The following is a 9,971-nucleotide window of genomic DNA, read 5'->3' on the forward strand; positions in this document are numbered from 1 at the left end:
AAATATTATTATCCAGGATATATATTTTTTCCTGGTCACTTAAAATGCAGTCTGTAAAGACAGCAGTTCTGTGTGAAATCCAATAGATGTGGCTGAAAATTGAAACTGAATTAACTGGAATTCAGTACTCTGCTCTGCATTTTTCTAAGGTGATCCTAAGAAAATTTATGGCACATTCTAGTTGCTAATGTCAAAAGAGTTGACCAAAAACTTGGTTTCTGAAATTGGGTGTATCATTTACAATAGGAAAGACTATCAGCACTCTCATTGATTTCTTGTCATTAAGGGGTATTGTCTATATTAGTACAGTAGGTTTGGGGTTTTTTTCTGTTTTGTCTTTTTCATCCTATCAAAAAAATAGGAAATTTAAGTTGATCATGTTCTATTTCATCTTCCAGTCATTCTTTCACTTTTTGCCCTACTGTCACAATTCAGGCCTTGCAAAGCAGGAAAAAAACAAAGCCAAGAAAATTAATTAGCTCTGTAAATCATCAGAGTGCTATTTTCATTATAGGTGTTTTAAATTATCTTTTCACATAACAAAGTACCTTAGAGTGGAGCAAGTTAAACTACCAACCATATCAGAGCTCTTTTCATTATCACAAGTGAGTTTTCTGTAAATATCCTTCACATCTAATACTGTGTTTGGTGGATAAAGTTTAACCATAAGACGTTTTCATGCTAGCCACAGAAATTGTTTTGTTAAAAGAAAATTCTTCCTCTACTTTGTTTATATGTGTAAGAGTTTTAAGTGTATTTGAACAGAAATTTATAGTCAAGAGTTATTAAACACAACAAGATTTCTGCATAATGGGAAAAGAAAAGAATCCACTGGACAGACTAAATTGCTTCAAACACAGTAGAATTCCAGGGTGCAGCTCCAAGGAAGATCAACATAATGTACTAAACAGGAGGACACATGAAAGGACAATCAGAAAATGAAATAGAAATGGCAAATAAAAACTATTGTGCCTGTAACCCCCGAGGGAAAAGTGCAGGAAGAAAGTTAAAATAATATCTTTGACTTAGATGATGTGGTAAAGGTCATTCTGCCTTTAACAGACTGTACAAAAAGTGCAGTTAGTCAGAGATTATCACAATTTTAACAGAGAATAAAGAAGTATCTCGAGAAAAAACAGTGTAAAACCATCCTTGTTTGGTTATACTTTGCAGTAAAGTATGCAGGCCAAAATAGGGAGCATCTGTTTTATTACAGTTAAAATTTCTTCCATAATTGCCTGAATTACAGAGTTTTAGGTGAACGTAACATGTCACCAAGTGGAACTGTTCTCTGTGCTCCACCTATTTCATTATTTTCAGAACAGACTTATTTTTCACATTCACCTACTGTAGTGGTTAGACATTTCAAGTGTGGTAACAATAATTTCCCTATACCTATGCAATTCTATGTAGTTCTAACTAGAATGCATTTTAAAATGATACGTTTCTTTCTTTGTGTATATATATTTATCTTTATGTAATTATACATAAATAAATAAATTTATTTTATTTATATATACATATAAAACTTGAAAAGAAAGATAATTTATTTAGATAACAGAAATCAATGTATCAGTAAGATAATTATCCATTATTTCTAATGGTAACCAGTATCACTGGTGCTGCAGCATATCCATATAGTAAATAGAACATGTTATGCTCAAAATATTCTAGAAAGAGCCCGCTTCTTTTTATTCATGGCTACTTTATCAGTTGCCTACCTCCCTCTCCATCCCCATTTCAAAATTCAGGGCAAACAGAGACATTTAAATTAAAGGATCTGGCCAATTTCCCAGTATTTGCTCATTCATTAAACACATGCTGCTGCCTGATTTTTTGGAGAATCTCAGCTACAATGATCACTGAATCTCTGCTGATTTCTGGCCATCACAGTGCTTGTACTTATTTGTGTTCTGTATATTTATGTATTCAATTTCGACAGGCCAACCAATAAACAAATCCAACAGTTTGAAAGAACGTTTCACTCATTTTTTAAAATTTATCCAGAAAATGCAGCTAGCACAGATCTTGCAGTTTATTTATCATCTGAGAGGATGGTCACAAAGTAAGAAAAAGCAGTGTTAAGTGTTCTTCTGCTTCAAGCAGTGCAACATGGCTGATGTAATTGAATTGGAAAACAGTGGGCTGCTGCCAACCATGTGCTTCTGAAACCAGTCACATGTGAACACTTTCAGGATCTGAAACCCACATAGCTAACATTTCCTGAGGATTTGGAGATTTGCTCAGCAAACACAACCAAAACAAAAAAACCTAGGAAAAAACCCCAAAACCACCCCAAAACAAACAAACAATCACACACACACACACACACCAAAACAAACAAACAAACAAAAACCCCAAAAACCCAAACCACCAACAGAAACAACCAAACAAACAAACAAAAAGCCCCCCCAACTACACACTGGAGATGGTACCAGGGTCCAGCACCATGCTCTTCTTACACTAAACCTACTTATGAGTACAGAACATCAGAAACCTTAGGAGAAGGATAGGATTTCAGAATTGATGAAGATGGTGAAACATTCAATGAGTTGCTTTGCATGGGATATTGTCAGTTGAAACAGCTACTGCTTGCATGTCAGAACTCCCCAGCATGTTGCACTCTCTGTTTAAACTAAATTTATATGAACAAATAGTAGTTCCACAAATATATTAATCTGACTTTCAGTGTTATTTACATATTTTGGCAGAAAACATTTCGACATTCTACTTCAATCAGTCTTGAAAAGTCATGTGGGAGTCAGAAGCCCAAATGGTGCTTTTCAGCTTTCATCTCATCATCTGAGGTTACTGCAGATGAATACTCTTTCCAAACTTAAAAGCTAGCATACTCTTAAAGTACATCAGCCCAATCCCTCCAATTAACTGCAAAAATTCTGGGAAATTGCTTTTCACTCACCTGCAACTGCAATTACTGAACAATTCTCAGGCTCTTACATGGCACTTGATGGTACCTGCCCGTTCTCAGTTGCAGTCTGCCACCAGAGAAAAATGTACCTATGCAGCTAAAACAGGGAAATCTTAACCAGACACGTGCAACAGGCATGCTTCTGCTTGAGTCAGTTGTTTTGCACATCTTTTTATAGCCACAGTGTTGTGTGGCTGAGTCAGAGTAAGCGTCAGAAATGGTGAGAAAAGGAATCAAGTAAGCTTTGGATTCTATAAAGTATTGATAATAAGTGGCTTGGTGGTTAGGACATATTTCTCACCCCATATCAACTTGGTTCTGTCATGCTGAGAATAATTAAACTGGACATATCAGTCCTACTAGTATCTTACAGAATCAGAAAAGGGATTATATTCCCAGAAAATGGAAAATAGCAAACTCTAACAAAAAAAAAAAAAAAAAAAAAAGAAAAAAAAGAAGCAATTATTTTTATGGATTGATTTATGTTCTGTTTTGAAACCGTCCTATCACCTTCTAATGAATCATATTGATCTGTGATGCAATCCGTAAGCAGGTGTAAGAAGGGAAGTGACATCCTCTCCCCAAATTAAAAAATAAACAAACAAATAAAAGAAGTAAAAATCCAGATCAAAAAAGGAAAACTTCTTGCTCTTTAACAGCTCTCTGTAAGCAAGACAGAAAGTTGCCAAAGTGCTACTTACAAATTAGTGACATTTTTGAAAACTTTTTATGATAAAGGTCAACTATAAGCTAAGATGTAAAAGAAAAAAAAAACAGCCTTTTTGTTCTAAGGAAAATATTAAAGAGAAGTCATTAATATATGATGGAACAAGTCCATCCTTGGCTCACCTTTTACTGAGTCAGTGCTAAAGAGGAAAGCCAGCCAAAGGGAAACAGTTGAAGTAACAGATTCTTAACCCATAACAGGAAATGAACCAATTTAATTTACTTCTGTGTGTCATAAGTTTTGCTTACTGTTGCTGTTAATAATTAATAGCTCTGTTACTAATGCTCAACATTTTCTTTCTGCAGTAAAAAAGAAAAAAGGTCACAGAAAACTGAACTTTCACTTCTGATTACCAGAAGAGAAAGGCAATTATAACGAATCCCTTGCTTCATCTGGATAGTCATGCAGGAAGTTTTTGTCTCTTGGACAAAGATACCCTTGTGTGTCTGTCCCTGTGTCCGTGGCTGTGCCACTGAGGATTGTGAAAATGCTTCTGTTTCCCCTCCATCTGCTTCTGCCTTTAAACACTTATGAGGACACCTCAGGACACTACATTCAGTGCTAAAACATTGCATGTTAAGACAAGGAGCCATCAGTCACTGTTTTCTTCCTGATGATAATATTACAGTGTCTCTCTACTGACATCCTGGAACTATTGGTGGGAGTCTTTTGCCAGACAAAGCTGCAATAATAATTGCAGGCCCCAATTTTTTTTTCCCAGCCAATATTATGTTTAGGAGGCAGAGAAGTGATCTCAAAAGTTCTCTTACTTTCAGCAAACCACCAAGGCTGTGGTAATAACCATTGCACTAAACCCCAAGAGTGCTGCTTTCCCCTACTATGTTCTTTGGAATGAATCTTTGCATCCTCTGTATTCCACACTCTCTAATTAAGTACTTATGAAAGTGTACATGTCTTTGTTTCTGTGTATGCGCATAAAATAATTTTGGACCCACTCCTTTTTATAACCCACTTAATGTTTTTGCAAGATCAAAGTTATCTCTCCTGAAGACCTCTTCTCTGACATCTAGGAATTTCATAGAATTTATCAGCATTTCTTCCAAGGAAGTTAAAATGCCTTGAAGGAAAGGCATGGGAGAGGCCACAGGGAACATTAGTCCACGCTTGATCCACAGATTTGTGGCAGGGCCTGGCAGAGGTTAGGGGAATTGTCTGACACTGTCCAAGACAGTTGAAGAGAAAGCCAACTGCATCCTGGGCTGCATCAAAAGCAGTATGGTCAGCAGGTCAGGAGAGGTAATTTTGCCCCTCTACTCAGCTCTCATTAAATTCCACCCAAAGTGCTGCATCCAACTTTGGGGTCCCCAGCACATGAAGGACATTGGCCTGTTGGAGTAAGCCCAGAGGAGGGCCACAAAGATGATTAGAAGGATAAAACACCCTCTCTGGTGAGGAAAGGCTGAGAGAATTGGGATTGTTCAGCCTGGAAAATAGAAGGCTTCAGAGTGACCTAATTTTGGTCTTCAGTACCTGAAGGGATCCTACAAGAAAGATGGAGAGCAATTACTTACAAGAGGCTTGGAATCACTCTCTTGCTAGCTGCAAGAACAGGTAGTGATAGGAGAAGGGGAAATGGCTTAAAAATGAGAGAGCAGGTTTAGATAAGACATTAGGAAGAAATTATTTACTATGAGGCACTTTACTGTGAAGCACTGGAATCAGTTGTCCAGAAAAGCTGCGGATGCCCCATCCCTGGCAGTGTTCAAGGCCAAGATGGACAGGGCTCTGAGGAAATTGGTTTAGTGAAAGGTGTCCCTGCCCATGGCAGGGGGATTGGAACTAGATGATCTTTAAGGTCCCTTCCAATCCAGGTCATTCTATGATTCTGTGATTCTAAGATTCTATTACTCTGTGATGCAATGGTGTGCTTCTTTACATATGGTTTTGGTTCTGAGTTCCAGAATCACAGAGGTGACTTTCTTGAGCACTCAACTAACCATGTTCATGAGTTATATATTGCTGACGTTTAGCAAGCAGTATTTTCCATTTTGTTTAAGCAAACAGTTCTTCTACAAGCAAGTCATTGGCATCTTGTTTTTCTTTTCCCTTGTGATGCATATGAACTACATCCAGTTTTGGCTCTGGCATCCTCCATCTTTAGCATTTCATTAAGACATCTTTTTAGCTCTTGAAATAGCCATCTGGACACTAATGCTTCACCAGATGTCTTTCTTGCTTCACACGGGAGCAGCTGATTGCAAAATGCTTTGACAGACTTTCATGGTCACTGATGACAAAATACTGCCAGGATTTTTTATGTCTCTCTTTCTCAACCCACGTGGTCCCCGTTTGGGCCATTACAGGGTTAATTTTTGCAGTAACTAAGAAGGGCCATGGTTAGGACATGAAGGTTATTCTATACCACCTCACATCATATTGTGGGGACAGAGGAGGAACACCTTTTGGAGGAATACTGTGGCAGAAGGAGAGGTTGGGTATTGCCTATTTTCGTGTTTCTGTGGTGAGTAGTCATGTGCGAATTATTTTCCTCTTTCATTTACACTCTGTCATTAGTATTGTTGCTTTTACAGTTTGTTGCCTTATTTCATTGCTGTTTCCAGTAAATCTTTCATGTCTCAACCCATAATCTTTAGTTTTTGTAGAGGCTCCAATCCTCCTCTCCATCCCACCACAGAGGGAGGTGGGGAAGGGGGAAGTGGTCGAGCAGCACATGGTTTGGAGTGTTTCAGTGGGAGCATTAAATTGGGAAGTACCATTCTTAAACCAAAACACACATTTTCATGTCAGGGCACTGAAAACAGTTGTGTTGCATGCCTTTGATATCGAGACAAACTCTGTCCTGGGAAGAGTTCTAGGAACAGAGGAGGAAGCAGAAAGCAGCTTGATCTGCATGTCCATCTTGACTCTTCTCACAGCACTGAATCAATAAAACTTACTTTCACATAAAAATAAAAATCTCTGTTATCTTAAAATTGCATTCCTTTTTACATTATATTGAACAATTCATTTTTTTTTGCACTCAGTCCTACCAATGTTAAAGCTAAAGATTAGATTCCAACAACTCCTTTTCCTTGTTCAAAATACCCATGAAAACTGATATTGGCATAACTTTGTGAAGATTTCTGTAATATCTCTACAGCAGATATCTCTCTTTCTTTTTAGAATTTATAACATTTCATTTTTTATTTTCTTCCTTTTAATTTTTTTCTCCTTTTTCAACTTCAAGTAAAAAAAAAAAACCAAAAAAGAAAAACAAAAAAAAACCAAAAAGCAAAACAACAAAAACAAAAACAACCCCCCCAAAAAACCCAAACAAACAATAACAAAAAAAAAATAAAAAAAAACAAAAACAAAACAAAACAAAACAACAACAAAAAAAAAACAACAAAAAACCCAACAACAACAGCAACAAAAAAAAAAAAAGAAAAAAAACAAACCACCATAAAAAAACCAAAACAAGCAAAAAAGCCCAAAACAAACAAAAAAACCTAGGAACAATTCTAGAGAAAAGTAAAAATTATTTTCTAAACTAATAATAAAGTCACTGGAATATTCTGTTATTCCAGAATGTTCTGTTATTCCAGGGTTGAGGCAGGTCTGAGGCCGAGCAGAGATGTCAGATCTGTCAGCCAGGACCAGGAGGGTGTGTGGCCAGGAAGGGTCAAGGTCACGGCTGAGTTGCAGTCCTGGTAAGGGCCAGGCTTGGAAGCCAAGGCCAGGAGGCTCTGCTGAAATATCTCCCAGATCTTTCTCACAGGGCTCTTTCCCAGGAACCTGAAGTAAGGGCATCAGGACTGGCCCTGAGGACAGGCAGCCAAAGGCTTGGGGCAGCAGAGGCAACAGAGACCGCTGCTGCACACAGGCCCCCTGGCACTTAGCTCTTCCTGTCTTCTGAGGAAACTGAGAAATTTCCAAACTGTAATCATAGCCCCACCCTGAGCCCTTGATCAGAAAAAGAAATCACATTGACAGGCAGACAATTGCAACATATGAATTGTTATACAACTATAGAACACTCCAGCACAGGGATACAGTTGTCAAGAATGACGTTTTATCAGGATTTTGCAGAATGACTACTTTCTGTTTCTTTGCTTTTACACCAAATTACAAAGGGGATCCTTAGGACTGTGTGTATCTGTGAGACACATCTCCAGCACCCATCAGCTGCTCCCTGCTTCTGAAATAATCATGCAGCTAAGCAAGAGAAATATAAATTTCCTTCATTAGAAAATTACATAAGGCTTGGTATTCCTATCTTGCTTGTCCATTCAGATTGACATCGACAAGAGAAGATTCATATACAGTGATGGACACGCACAAAAGTTTACAAGATGCTTCAATGAACTTGAAATCATTGAGTCCTGAGTGTACCTATCCTAGCTTCCTAACTGCTAAAACTACCCATGTCTTTTCTGGGATCTGGTAATCCATTGGGACAAGTGATATTTAAAGTCTTCACCAATGATGCAGATGAAGGGATTGAGTGCACCCTCAGCAAATTTGCAGAGGATACCAAGCTGAGCTGCGCAGTTGACACACCAGAAGGACAGGATGCCATCCAGAGGAACCTGGACAAGCTCAAAAAGTGGGCCCTGTGGGAATCTCAGGCGGTCTAACAAGACCAAGTGCACGGTGCTGCACCTGGATCAGGGCAACCCCTGGTATCAGCACAGGCTGGGGATGAACAGATTGAGAGCAGCCCTGCTGAGAGGGACCTGGGGGTGCTGGTGGGTGAGAGGCTGGACATGACCCAGCAATGTGCACTCACAGCCCAGAAAGCCAGTTGTGTCCTGGGCTGCATCCAAAGCAGCGTGGCCAGCAGGGTGAGGGAGGGGATTCTGCCCCTCTGCTCTAGACATCCCACCTGGAACACTGCATCCAGCTCGGGGGTGCTCAGCACAGGAGGGACATCAACCTGTTGGAGCAAGTCCAGAGAAGGGCCACAAAGTTAATTAGGGGGATGGACAACTTCTCCTATGAGGAAAGGCTGAGGGAATCGGTATTGTTCAACCTGGAAAAGAGAAGGCTTCAGGATGACCCAATGGTGGCCTTCCAGTACCTGAAAGGAACCTACAAGAAAGACAAAAAGAGTCTAGTTCCAAGACAGTACAGTGACAGGACAAGGGGGAATGTTTTTACACTGAGAGTAGTTCAGATAAGATCTTAGGATCTTAGGATCTTTACTGTGAGGGTGGTGAGGCACTGACACAGGTTGTCCAGAGAAGTTGTAGATGTCTCATCCCTGGAAGTGTTTAAGGTCAGGTTGAATAAAGATCTGAGCAATCTGGTCTAGTTGAAGGTGTCCCTGCCCATAGCAAGGGGTTTGGAAGGGGTTTGGAGATGATCTTTAAGGTCTCTTCCAACACGGGCCATTCTATGGTTCCTTCATTCGTTGCAAACCCTTTCTACAACAACAGCATAAAACAGGCCTTCGGTAAAACAATGCCAACATCACAAAAATTGAATCAAAACTATTCCCACTGTGTAATGTCCAAGTATGTTTTGCTGGAGCGCCATAACAGGTTTTTTTTTTTTACACTATTCTGCTTTCATACCTTGTGCATGTTGCCTTTTTACCCTTTCATTCCTTTTGTAAGATTTTGGCTACCAACTGTTGTTTTGGGAACTACCGAGCAAATCTCAGGGTACTGAAGGAAATTACGACTATCACCAGGGTGGTCAAAAGGTTAAGTCCTAAATCTAAAATATGTTAACATTTCCAAGGCTTAAGAGAACACGTAGTTTATGAGGGAAAGTGATAAGTATAAATTGCTGACAGGATGCTATACCATACTTTTTGTCACAGTAAGCATGTTGTGTAGCCAATTCACTTGCTGACAGATGGTTTATGATTTTTTGTTTCAACACATAAATGCACTTCATGTCCACTGTTGCAAATGAAGACTTTTGAGCAAGCTGTAAAGATCCTTTAACCTAACTCAGTTTTTAAGAGTATTTTAAGTGTGTCTAGGAATGTAGGATGGCTCCTTAATATCAGTAGTAATGGTCATCATTTATTAATTGTTTCTGCCCATTGATGACTTTGAAGAGGTCTCCTGAATTTTGTTATTACATTTTCAGTCAAGTCACCAGTGACAGCATCTTCATAGCAGGTTTCATGCTCCCATCCTACTCAAGGTAGCATATTTTTCTGTCAGATCAGCTTAAGTGGTCTGAAGTAGAACCACCTAAGCCTAATCCTTTCTTTAAGAAAACATGTTTTCTATGTAAAAAACATAATTGTGTTCTGTTTTTTTGAAGAATCTCAGGTATCAAGAATCAGCATGAAACAGCTAAGTGGCAATATAGAAGGTTTTTCTACAATCATATGAC

The sequence above is a fragment of the Manacus candei genome, unplaced genomic scaffold, assembly GCF_025592945.1.
Source record: "Manacus candei isolate 608988 ecotype Guabito, Panama unplaced genomic scaffold, ASM2559294v1 h1tg000010l, whole genome shotgun sequence".
Taxonomy (NCBI): domain Eukaryota; kingdom Metazoa; phylum Chordata; class Aves; order Passeriformes; family Pipridae; genus Manacus; species Manacus candei.